A 17,153-nucleotide genomic window follows, 5' to 3' on the forward strand; every position below is an offset into this window, starting at 1 on the left:
ATCAAAGCACACCGGCATCCCCTGAGCCAGTTGCAGGTCCATCAAGAGAAAACACCACAGCACAAGAGGAGGGTGCTGTTCAGTGTCCTGAAAGGACAAGCAGAAAGAAGACGCATAAGGGAGATAACTGGCCAGAGAAACAGGGTACGAAAGAAAAGGTCGTACCAGGTGAAACAATAACAGAAGAAACTGATACATCCCGAATAGAGGATCTAAGTGAAGGAGAATTGCAAGGCGAATGCAGATTGAAAAGAAAGAGAAACGCAAATAGAAGGTACGCAGGTCCTGAATGGGCATATGCAACAACATCTGAATGGCAACAAGAATTCTTAGCATTCTGTTTTGATCGAGAAGTACCAGGCCAATAGTACGGTACCTGAAATCAATCAAAGAAAGAGACTTTGTTAAAACTAAAATTTTAAATTGAAAACTGAAAAGCTAAGAAAAGAGACTTATAAATTACCGGATGCGACACTGATAACCTGAATTGACTTTGAAAAACCAGATTATGATGAGCTGCTAACCTGATTTGACAAAAGGGTCCTGGAGTGAGGGAGACACTGTAAATACACGCAGAGAGAAAGAGACTTTTGCATCAAGGAAAAAAAAAGAGTTTTATATCGTCCTCAAGTTGATTGTTGTTCTGCTATCTGTTTCTTTACAGACATGGCTTATAATAGAGGTAGTAACAAAAGGGGTAAGGTGTGTAGTTGTTTAAGTCTTATATTAGGTATTGTGTGTGCGATAATAATTGTAGGAATGATTGTGGGAATGCCATGGTTGGATAAGAAAGCAACTAACAATGCTTCAAAACCTGAAACTACAACACTAATACCGTGGGAAAAGTTCAAGCAGGATACAAAACACTTGCATGAGGGAACTAACTCAAAGGGGGAACTTTCCACTAATGTCTTCTATCGCTTGCTGAATGAGTACGTTGAGACCATGGATGCGAAAAACTGTTATGTGTGTACAAAAATTCCTTCATCAGTGCAAGAAGGGGTCACCTATCATAGTCTTCCTTTAACATACGGGATAAGTTGTAGCTTGCTATTAACAAGATTCTATAATCAGGAGCATGTGCCATATTTTTATTCAAATCTGGATGTGGTGTTTTCCTTTGTGCCAGTGATTGAGTTTCTGAACAAATTAGCTAAGGAGCATAATATAAAGTTAGTTAGAGGTTTCTTTGATCCAACGCTTACAGTTGGGACAGCTTATGCACACCACAATAATCTGACTTGCTTATTGACACCTGTAGAGAAAAGCTTCTTAGATCACACCGATGATAGACGCAAAGCATTGAAAGAAAGATTAGAAAAGGGGCTAGAGAAACGCACATATGAAATTGATTATGCTTACACTGCAATAAAGACGGAAGGCAAGCTAGCTATAGATGCTTTACATGTAGGAAGGCTTTGTATATATAGGCCGAAATCTGAACATGACACTTTATTTGTGAATGCAGGCATGTGTTTTTGTTTCAGAGTAAATGGACATTCATGTTAAATGGACAGGATCCAGCGATCCCTGGGATCTAATATATCTGTGGACTTAATGCTTATTACCGTCTCCCAAAGGGATGGTATGGGACATGTTATTTGGGAATAGTTTTCCCAAAGATTTACCAGATTGATAACTTAAAGCAATTACCTAAAACATCTGAATTACAACATGCTAGACAAAAACGAGAAACAGCGGCTGCTGTCATTGGTGACATATTTGGAGCCATAATTCCTTCGGTAGGGGTTATCTTAAACTCCATAAAGATTCAAAAGTTGTCTACTATTGTGGATAACATGCTGACAAATTTTACAGGGGCTATACTCCTGATGGATACTGAACTTGCTGCGGAAAGAGCTATGACTCTTCAAAATCGACTTTCTTTAGACATTCTTTTAGCAAAGAGCGTCGGAGTCTGCAAGATGATCAACGAGCGTCATTGTTGCTCATATATACCTGACAATAGTAAAAAGATTAGAGGTATGCTTAATAACCTAACTAAAGATAGTGCAGATTTGAAGGATTTGAAGGAACCTGGAGTGTGGGAGAAATTAGGAAAAGGAATTGCCAGAGTAGGAAGCTGGTTTAGCAACATTTGGAATGGGGTTCTTGCAAAAATATTAGGGGGTCTATTAATTGTTCTGGCCTGTTTATTAGGATATTGGGGAGCATGCAAAATTAATGATAAAATTAAAAGAGATTGGACAAAGAGGAATAAGAAAAACAAAGAAATTGAAAGGGAGAAAATGTTTAATGAAATTTGGGAAAGTTCACACACTGATGACATTGTTGGGCACCCACAATTGCTGAATTTCCTCACGTGGATTGTGAGAGGGTTAAATGATAGAAAAAATATTTGCAAAGTGGTCTTATGTCTGCAGCGTCATTATGTTAATTTGGCCATACTTAAGAAACACATCCAGCTCCGGGAATCTGGCTGCTTACATTAAAATGCATGAGAGGCTCTTGCTACACCACAGGCTTCACTGCACACCAACGTGAAGTCAATATGGATCTGTCATGGCTCATGAATTCAAGTGCAGGAAACCAGGGTCCGGTTTGTAGTGGCATTCTGTCATAAAAATCACTTGGATGTGCTGCTTGTGGGGGAATATGAACCCAACTACGATGACCCACAGTTTTACTACAACTTATGCACTAGACTCACAGTGGTGCTCTATCCCCGATTTGAGAAGGGACCCTTAATTGTGTGCTGTGACCAGACCTGGACCACTCTTGGGGCCCACTTAGGTGACCCTCAGCTGTTACACATGCTATCAAAGTCATTCTGGAGCAATGTGGTCTGGTGGATACATGGCACTTTATAGGCAGGGGTTATACGCATTATTCCATTGTTTATGACATTCACACAAGCATAGATTTTTGGCTTTTGTTGCGCAGCTTGGTCTCTAGTGTCAGATGTTGTGAACATTTACCGCGCACATACTCCAACCATTCACCTTGCTGGCACTAGAATTGGATGATCTGTGGCCGCTGGCATTTGCCTGGTGGGTCCTACAGTACTCTTTGCTAGATGCTGCATTTCCCAAAGAGCTCACCCAGATGATAGATGAATATTTCCACACCAACCACAGCTCTGCAGAGACGTTTGCCACAGTATAGGAGGCTTTTAAGGTCTACATCTGAGGTGTTACCATCTTGAAGCACGATAGCATGCTTCGCTTGATCTGTGGTTGCTAGGTGCACTAGAGACAGAACTGTCTGAACTGGAATGTTGCCATGAGTCACAGTGTAGCAGGGTCCACTGAGTGACATTCGGGGCAACCTGGTTGAGTATAATGACCTAGCCCAGGGTGAGGTTACACACCTGGCCAAATACACCATGGCGCATATCTACAGCGAGGGAGAGTGATCAAGCGTTATACTGGCTGCACTCCTTCAACCTAGGTGGTAAAAACAGCACAGTGCTGTCAGTCACAGATGAGACCAACACGCCTCTCCACGCAATGGATCAGGTAGCAGACAATTTCAGCTGTTACTATTTCATTCTGTATTCTGTATAACTCATGATGAACAAGCTAAAGGGGACTATTTGTCCCACATTACCATGAAGTGGGTGACAGGAACACACAGGGAACACCTTATGGCCCCTCTAAGCCCCTGATATCTTGGCTGCTCTAAAGGACATGCAAAACGGGAGGGCACTAGACACGGACGGTCTGATGGTTGCTTGTTACAAGGCCTATCAGGGCAAGCTTATGCCTTATTTGGTCAGCCTGGTCAATATGTGAGGCACGGCTGGTAACATTGCTCAAGCCAGGTAAACTAGCTGGCTTCTGCTCGACCTATTGGCCACTGTCACTATTAAATACCGACAAAAATACTGCCAATCGCTTGGCCCATTTACTCCCAGGCATAGTGGTTCCTGAACAATCTGGCTTTACAACTGGTTGGTCTTTAACATATAGGCCCTCATTCTGACCTTGGCGGGCGGCGGAGGCCGCCCGCCAAAGTCCCGCCGTCAGGTTACCGTTCCGCGGTCGAAAGACCGCGGCGGTAATTCTGACTTTCCCGCTGGGCTGGCGGGCGGTCGCCTTCAGACCGCCAGCCAGCCCAGCGGGAAAGAGGCTTCCACGATGAAGCCGGCTCGGAATCGAGCCGGCGGAGTGGAAGCTGTGCGACGGGTGCAGTTGCACCCGTCGCGTATTTCACTGTCTGCGCAGCAGACAGTGAAATACATGTAGGGGCCCTCTTACGGGGGCCCCTGCAATGCCCATGCCAGTGGCATGGGCACTGCAGGGGCCCCCAGGGGCCCCGCGACCCCCCCTACCGCCATCCGGATCTCGGCGGTCCGACCGCCGGGATCTGGATGGCGGTAGGGGGGGTCGGAATCCCCGCGGCGGTGCAGCAAGCTGCGCCGCCGCGGAGGATTCAATGGGGCCGCGGTACACTGGCGGGACCCCGCCAGTGGTGCCGGTCCGACCGCGGCTTTACCGCCGCGGTCGGAATCCCCATTGGAGCACCGCCGGCCTGTCGGCGGTGCTCCCGCGGTCCTCCGCCCTGGCGGTCAAAGACCGCCAGGGTCAGAATGACCACCATAATCTGCGTATCCATTTTGGTGCAATCTCTTGCACTGACCCTGAGTTAGGTGCTGCTGCAATTTGTTTGGTTGTATAAAAGACATTCGAATCGGTCGAGAGGAGGTTTATGCTTTTAGTGCAGCACTACATGGGGCTAGGAGAGTTCTTCCCGAAGCAGGTCCAGGTTCTGTACAGTAAGCTGGCGGCACAACTCTGCATTAAACGCATTTCATCTGACCCCCATACTCATTACGAGAGATGCACATCAGGGTTGCCCCCTGCCTCCCATACTATACACGCTTGTTGTGGAGTCGCTGGCCTGTGCCTTGTGTGAATACCTTTCCCATCGAGACATGGGTTTCCCACACTTTAATCTGATAGAATCCATATGCCAATGATACACTTCTATACGTCCATGACCGAGAACATAATCTCTCACCAGTTTTAAAGAGTTACTTATTTTGGAGGTTATTTGCAGGTGCAATTTAACTGGACCAAATCACTTATATTCCCTCTTACAGAGGCCGCAACACTGGTACAGTCAAAATATCCTTCACAATGGATGATAGATCAATTGTGGTACTTTGGCCTCCATTTACACACGGACTCAAACGTAGTAATGCTAGAGAATTATAGGGAGGTCGTGCAACGCTTAACAGAGGATCTATATTGATGGATTCATCTGTCCCTCTCTCTTTTTGGCCGCATGGCCATCATGAAGATGGTTGTTCTACCCCAAGTTTTATTCTTATTTGTGAAAAGTTTCCATGCTGCTGCCTAGCTCAGTCTTCTGGACATTGTGTGCCCTGATAGTGCACTTGGCATGGGCAGGAAAGCAGCCAAGAGCGCACTGGGATACCCTTACACTCCTGTATGCCAATGTGGGGGCTGAATGCACTGGACCTCAACACCTATGACAAGACTGTGTGATGCATGGTTGCCCATTTTGGATGCACAGCCCTGCATCTCTGTATGGAACACGATGCCCTGCTGCCGTTGTATTTGCCACAATTTCTGTTCAGCAGACCAGTGCATCATTTCCATACCGTAGATTTTCCTGGGACCATACACTGCCTGTGGCAAAAATTGGTAAATTCGAAGACTGTGTCGCTGTTCTGTTTCCCTCAGACCCCACTGGAGTGGTGGGAGTGGTTCCCCCTGTGGTGAGAGCGAGCCGCTGCAGCCACACTGCAGGGTCTCGGAATATGGTGCATGGGTGATTTTTTTGAGGAGGGTGTTCTCCCCAACTGGGCTCAAGTGAGTGGCCAGTGTGATGCGCCATCTGTCCTAGTGAAGTTTCACTTCTACTGTACATGACAAGCAATTCATGCCTTACTGGATTTATTGCTAACAGAGCTGCAGCAGTTGCCCACTTTGACTCACCTGCTAAGGTGATATTGTTGAGCGATTGCTAAACTGTATGCTTTCACACAAGAGACTTGACAACTGGGGGTTGCTAGTTTGTCTGGAGTGGCAGGAAGACTCGGGCCTGTTAAGCAATGGATGAATTATTGCACTGTGGTTAGGGACTGTTTCGGGACTGTTTCCCTGAATGGCTGCCACCCTCTGCTGCATTTTAAAGATCTCAATTGTGTGTACGACACGCTGGCTCAATTATTTCAGCAAGGCCTGCGTGATGACTCCTGCTGCTCATGTTGAGGTGGGGACAATGCTGGATTTGCACATGTAGCATGGTATTGCCCATGCATTCAGTGCTACTGGCTCATGGCGTTTCAGGAATTACGTAAGATCACGGGAGAGGCAGTGGTGGATCCACCCCTCTTGGCACTCATAGGTTATGATAGGGATGTACCAGGGGGATGCAGGTGACTTGTGGCTATAGGATTACTGCTAGCATGGCGACCTATAGCAATGCTCTGGATGAAAGGTCCTACTCTACCCACACTGCATAAATGGCACACGGATATGGAGTACAGCAATAGTCAAACCAATGCCTATCATGATCTTATGCCACATGGCAATCACAGAAAAAACATTTTGGGCCCACATCAGACATACCTTTTGTGCTCCAGAAATGATGGCTTTGAGAATGAGGATGAAGTTGACTCCTAGTGGCACCATGAAGCTGTGCTCATTTGCTAGTGGTGGTGGGTGTTGCTGTGTTTGTGCCATGGAATGGGGTGCTGGCAATTTAGCATTGGCTCCCATTGATGCTCCACCGGGCTGTTAACTATAGAACCTCTGGGCATGACGCTGCCTGGAAGTTAGCATTTATAGGAGGAAATGCTGTATAGTTGCTGTTTGTGTTCATCAAGATGTCCAAAATAGTCTGCTCTTGATTGTACTCACTTTAAGTCATTAATGCTACCTCTCATACTCGATCCACTTTGCCAGTAATTGCCATGTCATAATTCACTTTATGCGTGTTATGCAAAATATAAAATAAAGTTTAAAAAAAGACTTATCTTGTATTTCTCTTGTGTTTTCCCCGGACATGCATGAGTAAGAGAACAAAAGGGTAAGCTCTGGTTACACGATTCACTTGGGGATCAGAGTGCCATGTACAGGTTTCCATAATCATCTTTCACCCCAGCAAGGTTAGGGGTTCTGGTGAGACACTGTGAGCTAGCCAGGAGTTGGGCAGACAGCTTCTGGTAGTGTGGATGGACTCAGTCCCCACATTCTGAAGTTTTGTTGTCCTAATGTGCAGTTCTATTATTCTAGAAGGAACCGTATAACAATGGGCCACCAACATTTATAAGCAGATACTTATTTAACGGGACTCCTGGGTAGTTATCTTGTGTGTGCCTAAGGTCCCATATTCACCTTAAAACATTAGTGTTAGGGATTAAAATCCTCTCAGCATTATGGGAAGTACCTATATTTGTCTGTAGGTTATTAAAGCTTGAACCTTTAAAAGGGTATCCCACCCTAGATGTTCCCTCTCTCAATACCCATTCACCAAAATTGTGAATCCAGTGATTATTCTTGCTAATTGCAGACATACTGTTACAGCACATTTAATTTGTACATGGACTACCTAATGGGGATGGAGATGTTACATTTGTGGTTGAGGCTCACAATGCATACAAAATGGAAGTATTTTAGTCATTGGTCACTTTTCCTGTAGGCGATGCTACTACAAACACATTCCATACAGACATTGAGGCTAACGCTCCAGGCCAATACAGAGCATACCATGACTTAGAAATTCTATAGACATTTCAGGAACATCAAAATTGGTTCCAAGACACCCTACCACATGTTTTAGAAAATGTTAGATTGGGTCTCCTCAGTAATGACGGAGCCACATGGCCAGTTTTAGCTGGCTACACACCATATCTTAACATAGAGCAATTAGCTGTGGGTGATTTAAGCCCCTTATATAATAATTTGCTCCAGGTGTTCAACCACAATTAGCTACATCTGGAAATAAACCAGTAACTATCAATGCTATATGGGTAAGGTATCCAGCAGACATGAGGAAATTCTGTTCTGGATATCACAAAACACAAATCAGCTTGAAGCAGAGTTTCTCCTTACAGGACCCCAAAACTCCATAGAATACTCATCATGTGCTTGCCATTAGGGATGGTTCCCTATGTTGATGACTGTGCCACATGGGGTAGAGTCCTTGTTGCACTCCATACCATAACTCATGGTACACCAGCACTTGCTGTTTTGCCAGATGTGCTAAAACAGATTCAAATTGAATACAGGTTGCCCCTGCCCTGCACTTGGGGATGGTATTAATTAGCAACTTTGCCACATTCTCCTCAATAATTTTCAGAAAGAGCAAAGAGGAAGAAGCAGCATTGGCAATATGCCAACACCTTGTGCAGGTGACAGTAGCAGGCCAAGAGAGGGAACTAGCGAAAATTATTGTGGACAGTTATACCTCTATTGGTTGAGATAATTTGATGGCCAGACCAAAAAGGACGCAGCTTAAGGTTAGTTCTAAAAAGGACAATACCAAGCATGCACCCAAACCTTCTAGAAAAAGATGAGATTTACAAAAAAATTAAGATAAAGTAAAATCACAGGGAGAATCTCTGCAACCGAAGACCTCTGAAAAAACATTATAATTTAAGTAAACGTGATACGATGAAACGGCCTAACAAGTATCAGTTCATTGATACACATCCTTTTCATTCCTTTCAGAACGCATCTGACAAACGGTCTGAGAGAGTGAGGCAGTCACAGAACAGACATGAAGAGTATGTGGAACTGAAAAAGGACTCACAACGCTTGTCTGACATCAACTTAAAATAGAAAGAAAAACTTATTCAACAAAATCCCGAGTGCAAAAAGAAGAACAGAACTTGGGCAGTGACTCTACTAGAGAAAGTGGCAGAGGTCATGATAGTTCACCAGAATCTTCAAGAGGTTCTGGATGCAAAAGCAAGTAATGTCTTCATATAAGTTGAAACCCCACATCAATGTATCAGTCCTCCAGACAGACTGTACAAACTAAACATAGATTGAGGGTAACATAAAACACACAAGTAAGGCAACATTCTATGAAAATGTAACACTTAGCTATGACATTCTCTTGGCTTAAAGAGATTGACCACCAGAGTTTGGTAGATCACTTCCACTGGGGAAGATATAATACTACCATCTTTCTCCAGACTTTTCCAGTGCACACTGGACACCTGAACATACACAAATTCTTAGATCATTACAGAATGACATGCTTGCAGCATGCACTTACATACATGTGACAACAAAACAAATTTGGTCACCCGTATAATTCCAGGTGCCATTGGTTTCATTTATGTCATATTTAATGAAGGTGACAGAGTGTTGATTGCATATAAATTGCATCTATATTCTAATGCTGATACGAGCTTTGCATCCCCTGAAACAATATTGACTGCAGTTCAGAACGTTATCTTAAAGGACTGACCACTGGCTCAATGAAAATGCATAATTGTTTTTACTATCCCACAACGGCCAGTGTCCTGAATGCGAAAGACTTACATCCCAGATGGATACGATGGCCACCTCCCTGCTGGCTACTGATGTAGACTATGTTTATGACCCTACCTTACAAACTCAAGAATATTCTTCAATATGAAAAAGAATACCACATGCACACTAACATAATGCCTCTAGATCAGTTTAAATATATAATATATAATATATCCTCATGTGTCATCTCAGCCTGCTATAGGCACTAAACACCAATACTCAGTGGCTAGCACAGCTGTATATGGAGTAAATAGGAATGAAGAATTCCACCCTCAACAAACTCTCATGCTGTCCAGAGGGAAATCGCACTGCACAACTGGCTGGATTAAAAGCTTTCGATTCTGGCACTACAACATACGGATCCCAAATTCTCCACACAGGTAGTGGGTGATTCATATTACTGTGTCCAGTTTTTTAATAAAAAATTGTATTACTGGTGCCTATATAGATTCGGAGATTCAAACAGGAAGAATATAAAGCATAAAGTACTTTGGGGAAAGGTGTCAGAACCCAAAGACAGTCCTCCACGGGCTCATGTAATTCATTCATTGAGTCACCAGCATGTTGGAATACACTTTGTAGGGAATTCAATGGCCGATGGAGCAGCCAAATCTGTTGTTACAATTGCTCCAGTAGCTGTGACTACTCATTTCTATACGAGGGAAGATGAATATATCATGGCTGTTGTTAATGCTTCAGGCACTGGCACTGCTTTACCAACAGCTTATCCAACAAAATATCCCTACCATTTGAATGCCCAAAACATTCATTTTGCTACCATTCAAGGGGTGGGTGTAAGTGTAAGAAATACATCAGACGTAAGTCCACAGTTTTCTACTGATATTCAAAGTAACAGAGTTGTTTATGATGAACCATCTTTACAGGTGCCTACCAGTTCTCTTTCACCTGCTGAGGCTCCTGTCTTCATACAGACTGCTTCTGGCTACTTAGAAAACTTATCTTCTGATTCATCTCACACTTCACTTCATGGTGTACGTGATTTTCTTCATTGGCTGAAACACACTTTTCTGATCTGTCCATAGTCCTACTTGTGCATTAAAACTTGCATTACTTGCTCTGATTTTGTGGAGTGGATTGGATTTGTGACCTTTTTCTTCATGCTTATAAATGGACATTATCTCCCAGTATGCGCTGCTGTTGAACTGGTAGCTGAGGTACTGAAACCTCATTTGTCTTCCCACAAAGTGTAAAGAGACCTGTTCCTTGTGAACATTTCAGCTTTTCTAATTTGAGATGGAATCAGTATTTTTGGCCCTACAGAAATGTTACACATTGCTTATGTTTTTAAAGTAGCAATAGATGGCATAATAAACTCCAGATTTTATTTCTGATGAATGGGATATATAAACAGTGAGTTCAATGCTGATTAAGCTTGAATATTAGATTGTATTTTAAAGTGAAAATATATACATGAATTCAGCAAATTATTGTGAAATGATTTGTTACCATCACTATGCTCACCACCATTTACCTAGAACTAGCATTCCCATACAGTTTTCAGTTATATAATGGGAACATTGCCTGACACCACCAGTGGGGACTCCCAAAACTTGTTCAGACAAATTTGCATACTTTTCTTGTCATGATACTTCAGATCCTGCATCTTATTACTACAAATTGACACCTTCAAAGGCATGGAAGATATGCAGGTCCAGACACAATTAATTGACTCAAATTTGCTTGTTTCTTAACTTGGGGTTAAAGGATACAATTATTGGAAAGAAACAATTGATTTGAAATCAGTGTGGGGGATCAAACATTGGCAGGCGCAGGACATAGATGCCTTATTGAAAGCATGTCTCATTCCAATAGAGCTGTTTTTTTCTTAATGACACAGTTCAGTAGACCACTTGCTTGGTTCTAGTAAAAATTAAATAAATTAATGTGCCCAGTATCCCCTCTTTTGCCTATTTTAAAGATTAGCAATATTTAGTAAATTAGACTGAAGAACAGCTCAATGGCATGGAACAGAATGTTACATTTAATTCTATACTTTCAGGTACTACCGGGTGAGTGTTGTGACCAGTGGACATGAATTGTTGTCATGCACTGTAGGAAGCTGGCTCTGTATGTACTATTTCAAAGTAAGAAATAGCATGCACAGAGTCCAAGGGTTCCCCTTAGAGGTAAGATAGTGGCAAAAAGAGATAATTCTTATGCTCTATTTTGTGGTAGTGTGGTCGAGCAGTAGGCTTATCAGAGGGTAGTGTTAAGCACTTGTTGTACACACACAGGCAATAAATGAGGAACACACACTCAAAGACAATTCCAGGCCAATAGGTTTTTATATAGAAAAATATATTTTCTTAGTTTATTTTAAGAACCACAGGTTCAAGATTTACAAACAATACTTTAAATGAAATGTATTTCACTTAGGAACTTTAGGAACTTTGAATTAGCAAAATAGCATGTACAGTTTTCACACAAATGGCAATTAGCTATTTTAAAACTAGACACAGTGCAATTTTCAACAGTTCCTGGGGGAGGTAAGTGTTTGTTAGATTTGCAGGTAAGTAAACCACCTACAGGGTTCAAAGTTGGGTCCGAGGTAGCCCACCTTTGGGGGTTCAGGGCAACCCCAAAGTTTCCACACCAGCAGCTCAGGGCCGGTCAGGTGCAGAGGTCAAAGTGGTGCCCAAAACGCATAGGCTTCAATGGAGAAGGGGGTGCCCCGGTTCCAGTCTGCCAGCAGGTAAGTACCCGCGTCTTCGGAGGGCAGATCAGGGGGGTTTTGTAGGGCACCGGGGGGGACACAAGTCAGCACAAAAAGTACACCCTCAACGGCAAGGGGGGCAGCCGGGTGCCATGTGCAAACAGGTGTCAGGTTCGCAATAGGTTTCAATGGGAGACCAAGGGGTCTCTTCAGCGATGCAGGCAGGCAAGGGGGGGGAGGGGGCTCCTCGGGGTAGCCACCAACTGGGCAAGGGAGAGGGCCACCTGGGGGTCGCTCCTGCACTGGAGGTCGGATCCTTCGGGTCCTGGGGGCTGCGGGTGCAGTGTCTTTACCAGGCGTCGGGTCTTTGAAGCAGGCAGTCGCGGTCAGGGGGAGCCTCGGGATTCCCTCTACAGGCGTCGCTGTGGGGGCTCAGGGGGTCAACTCTGGCTACTCACGGTCTCGTAGTTGCCGGGGAGTCCTCTGTGTGGTGTTTGTTCTCCACAAGTCGAGCCGGGGGCGTCGGGTGCAGAGTGCAAAGTCTCACACTTCCGGCGGGAAACGTGTGTTGTTTCAAAGTTGCTTCTTTGTTGCAAAGTTGCAGTCTTTGTGGAACAGAGCCGCTGTCCTCTGGAGTTCTTGGTCCTTCTAGATGCAGGGTAGTCCTCTGAGGGTTCAGGGGTCGCTGGACCCTATGGAACGCGTCGCTGGAGCAGTGTCTTTAGAAGTGGGGAGACAGGCCGGTAAAGCTGGGGCCAAAGCAGTTGGTGTCTCCGTCTTCTCTGCAGGTTTTCAGCTCAGCAGTCCTTCTTCTTCTTAGGTTGCAGGAATCTATCTTGCTGTGTTCTGGGAGCCCCTAAATACTCGATTTAGGGGTGTGTTTAGGTCTGGGGGTTTAGTAGCCAATGGCTACTAGCCCTGAGGGTGGCTACACCCTCTTTGTGCCTCCTTCCTGAGGGGAGGGGGGCACATCCCTAATCCTATTGGGGGAATCCTCCATCTGCAAGATGGAGGATTTCTAAAAGTCAGAGTCACCTCAGCTCAGGACACCTTAGGGGCTGTCCTGACTGGCCAGTGACTCCTCCTTGTTTTTCTCATTATCTCCTCCGGCCTTGCCGCCAAAAGTGGGGCCGTGGCCAGAGGGGGCGGGCAACTCCTCTAGTTGGAGTGCCCTGGGGTGCTGTAACAAAGGGGGTGAGCCTTTGAGGCTCACCACCAGGTGTTACAGTTCTTGCATGGGGAGGTGAGAAGCACCTCCACCCAGCACAGGCTTTGTTACTAGCCACAAAGTGACAAAGGCACTCTCCCCATGTGGCCAGCAACATGTCTGGTGTGTGGCAGGCTGCTAAAACTAGTCAGCCTACACTGGTAGTCGGTTAAGGTTTCAGGGGGCATCTCTAAGGTGCCCTCTGGGGTGTATGTTACAATAAAATGTACACTGGCATCAGTGTGCATTTATTGTGCTGAGAAGTTTGATACCAAACTTCACAGTTTTTAGTGTAGCCATTATGGTGCTGTGGAGTTCGTGCATGACAGACTCCCAGACCATATACTCTTATGGCTACCCTGCACTTACAATGTCTAACGTTTTGCTTAGACACTGTAGGGGCATAGTGCTCATGCACTTATGCCCTCACCTATGGAATAGTGCACCCTGCCTTAGGGCTGTAAGGCCTGCTAGAGGGGAGACTTACCTATACCTATAGGCAGTGTGAGGTTGGCATGGCACCCTGAGGGGAGTGCCATGTCGACTTAGTCATTTTATCCCCACTAGCACACACAAGCTGGCAAGCAGTGTGTCTGTGCTGAGTGAAGGGTCCCCAGGGTGGCATAAGACATGCTGCAGCCCTTAGAGACCTTCCCTGGCATCAGGGCCCTTGGTACCAGAGGTACCAGTTACAAGAGACTTACCTGGATGCCAGGGTGTGCCAATTGTGGAAACAAAAGTGCAGGTTAGGGAAAGAACACTGGTGCTGGGGCCTGGTTAGAAGGCCTCAGCACACTTTCAAATCATAACTTGCCATCAGCAAAGGCAAAGAAATCAGTGGGTAACCATGCCAAGGAGGCATTTCCTTACATGCACGTTTCTTAAACTTCTCACATGGTTTGAATGCAAGCAGACTGGACCCTCATTATCTTCCGTTTCAGGAGTCAGGGGTGGCCACCACTTACACAGAGGGGAAGGTATGCCAGCAGTGGTTGCAACATTCCACTCTATCTGCAGTAAAAGATCACCTCTCTTGCCTCTCTGATGACTTGGGTTTACACGATTTCTCATTAGGTCCAGGGTCTCCATGTCCCAAAAGGTTATTTATGCCATCTATAATAAAATAGGGGAGCTTTCACAAGTAGAAGCTGCTGCTCATTTAACCCCTTCGCTGCAAGGCCTTTTCCCCCTCAGGTGGCATGTCTTTTTTTGGCTATTTGGGACAGTTCACGCTTAGGACCTCATAGCTTTTTGCCACATAAACTACCCACCCCAAATTTGCGTCCTTTTTTTCCAACATCCTAGGGATTCTAGAGGTACCCAGAATTTGTGGATTCCCCTGGAGGAGACCAAGAAATTATCAAAAACGCAGCGAAAATGTTGTTTATTAAAAAACAAAATAGGAAAAAAGGTCGGCAGAAGAAAGCCTGTTGTTTTTTTCCTGAAAATGTCATCAACAAAGGGTTTATGGTGCTAAAATCACCATCTTCCCAGCTTTCAGGAACAGGCAGACTTGAATCAGAAAACATTTTTTCAACACAATTTTGGCATTTTACTGGGACATACCCCATTTTTACAATTTTTGTGCTTTTAGTCTCCTTCCAGTTAGTGACAGAAATGGGTGTGATACCAATGCTGGATCCTGGACAGCTAAACATTTCTGAAAAGTAGACAACATTCTGAATTCAGCAAGAGGTCATTTGTGTAGATACTACAAGGTTTTCCTACAGAAAATAACAGCTAAAATAAAACAATATTGGAATTGAGGTGAAAAAAACTGATATTTTTCTCCACGTTTTACTCTGCAACTTTTTCCTGCGATGTCAGATTTTCAAAAGCAATATCCCGTTAAATCTGCTAGACTCTTCCAGTTGTGGGGATATATAGGGCTTGTAGGTTCATCAAGAACCCTAGGTACCCGGAGCCAATAAAGGAGCTGCATCTTGCAATGGGTTTTCATTGTGTACCGGGTATACAGCAATTCATTTGGTGAAATATAAAAAGTGAAAAAAGGTATCAAGGTAACCTTTAATATTTCTAAAATGTGCACAAGATAAGGTGTTGAGAAGCAGTGGTTATTTGCACATCTCTGAAATCTGGGGACCCCATACAAGCATGTGAATTACAGGACATTCCTCAAAAAGATGGCTTTTTTACACACTGTCTTACATTTGGAAGGAAAAAATGTAGAGAAAGACAAGGGACAATAACACTTGTTCTGCTATTCTGTGTTTCCCCAAGTCTCCCGATACAAATGGTACCTCACTTGTGTTAGTAGGCCAAGTGCCCGCGACAGGAAACGTCCCAAAACGCAACATGGACACATCACATTTTTACATTGGCAACTGACGTGATTTTTGAAAGTGCCTAGCTGTGGATTTTGGCCTCTAGCTCAGCCGGCACCTAGAGAAACCTACCAAACATGTGCAATTTTAAAAACTAGACACCTAGGGAAATCCAGGATGGGGTAACTTGTGGGGCTCTCACAAGGTTCTCTTACCCAGAATCCTTTGCAAACCTCACAATTTGGCAAAAAAACCCTTTTTACTCACACTTCGGTGATAGAAATTTCTGGAATCTGAGAGGAGCCACAAATTTCCTTCCACCCAGCATTACCCCAAGTCTCCCAATAAAAATGGTACCTCACTTGTGTAGGTAGGCCTAGTGCCAGCGACAGGAAATGCCCTAAAACACAACATGGACACATCACATTTTTACATTGACAACTGATGTGTTTTTTGGAAAGATCCTACCTGTGGATTTTGGTCTGCAGCTCAGTCGGCACCTAAGAAAACCTACCAAACCTGTGCATATTTGAAAACTAAACGCCTAGGGGAGCCCAGGATGGGGTGACTTGTGGCGCTCTCAACAGGTTCTGTTACCCAGAATCCTTTGCAAACCTCAAAATTTGGCAAAAAAAACACTTTTTCCTCAAATTTCGGTGACAGAACGTTCTAGAATCTGAGAGGAGCCACAGATTTCCTCCCACCCAGTGTTTCCCCAAGTCTCCCTATAAAAATGGTACCTCACTTGTGTGGGTAGGCCTAGTGCCAGCAAAAGGAAACGCCCCAAAACCCAACATCGACACATCACATTTTTACATTTACAAGTGACATGTTTTTTGGAAAGTGCCTAGCTGTGGATTTTGGTCTGTAGCTCAGCTGGCACCTAGGAAAACAAACCAAACCGGTGCATATTTGAAAACTATACACCTAGGTGAACCCAGGATGGGGTGACTTGTGGTGCTCTCACCAGGTTGTGTTACCCAGAATCCTTCGCAAACCTCAAAATTTGGCAAAATAAAAAACACTTTTTCCTCACATTTCAGTGATAGAAAGTTCTGGAATCTAAGAGGAGCCACAAATTTCCTTCCACCCAACTTTCCCCAAAGTCTCCCGATAAAAATGGTAGCTCACTTGTGTGGGTAGGACTAGTGCCCGCGACAGGGAATACCCCAAAGCACAATGTGGACACATCACATTTTCCCAAGGAAAGCTGACCTGTTTTTTGCAAAGTGCCTAGCTGTGGATTTTGGCCTCTAGCTCATTTGGCCCCTAGGAAAACCTAGCAAACCTGGGCATTTCTGAAAACTAGACACATTCGGTGCTGCAAAGTTCTGGAATCTGAGGAAAGCCACAACCTTTTTTTACCCAGCATTCCCCCAGGGGTTTCCCGATAAAAATGGTACTGGTCCTGCCCGCAACAGGAAATGCCCCAAAACACTATGTGGACACATAAAAATTACAACAAAACTACCTGTTTTTGCGGGGGGCACCTGCATTTTTGGTCCTTG

Source organism: Pleurodeles waltl, chromosome 4_1 (genome assembly GCF_031143425.1).
Source record: "Pleurodeles waltl isolate 20211129_DDA chromosome 4_1, aPleWal1.hap1.20221129, whole genome shotgun sequence".
Taxonomy (NCBI): Eukaryota; Metazoa; Chordata; class Amphibia; order Caudata; family Salamandridae; genus Pleurodeles; species Pleurodeles waltl.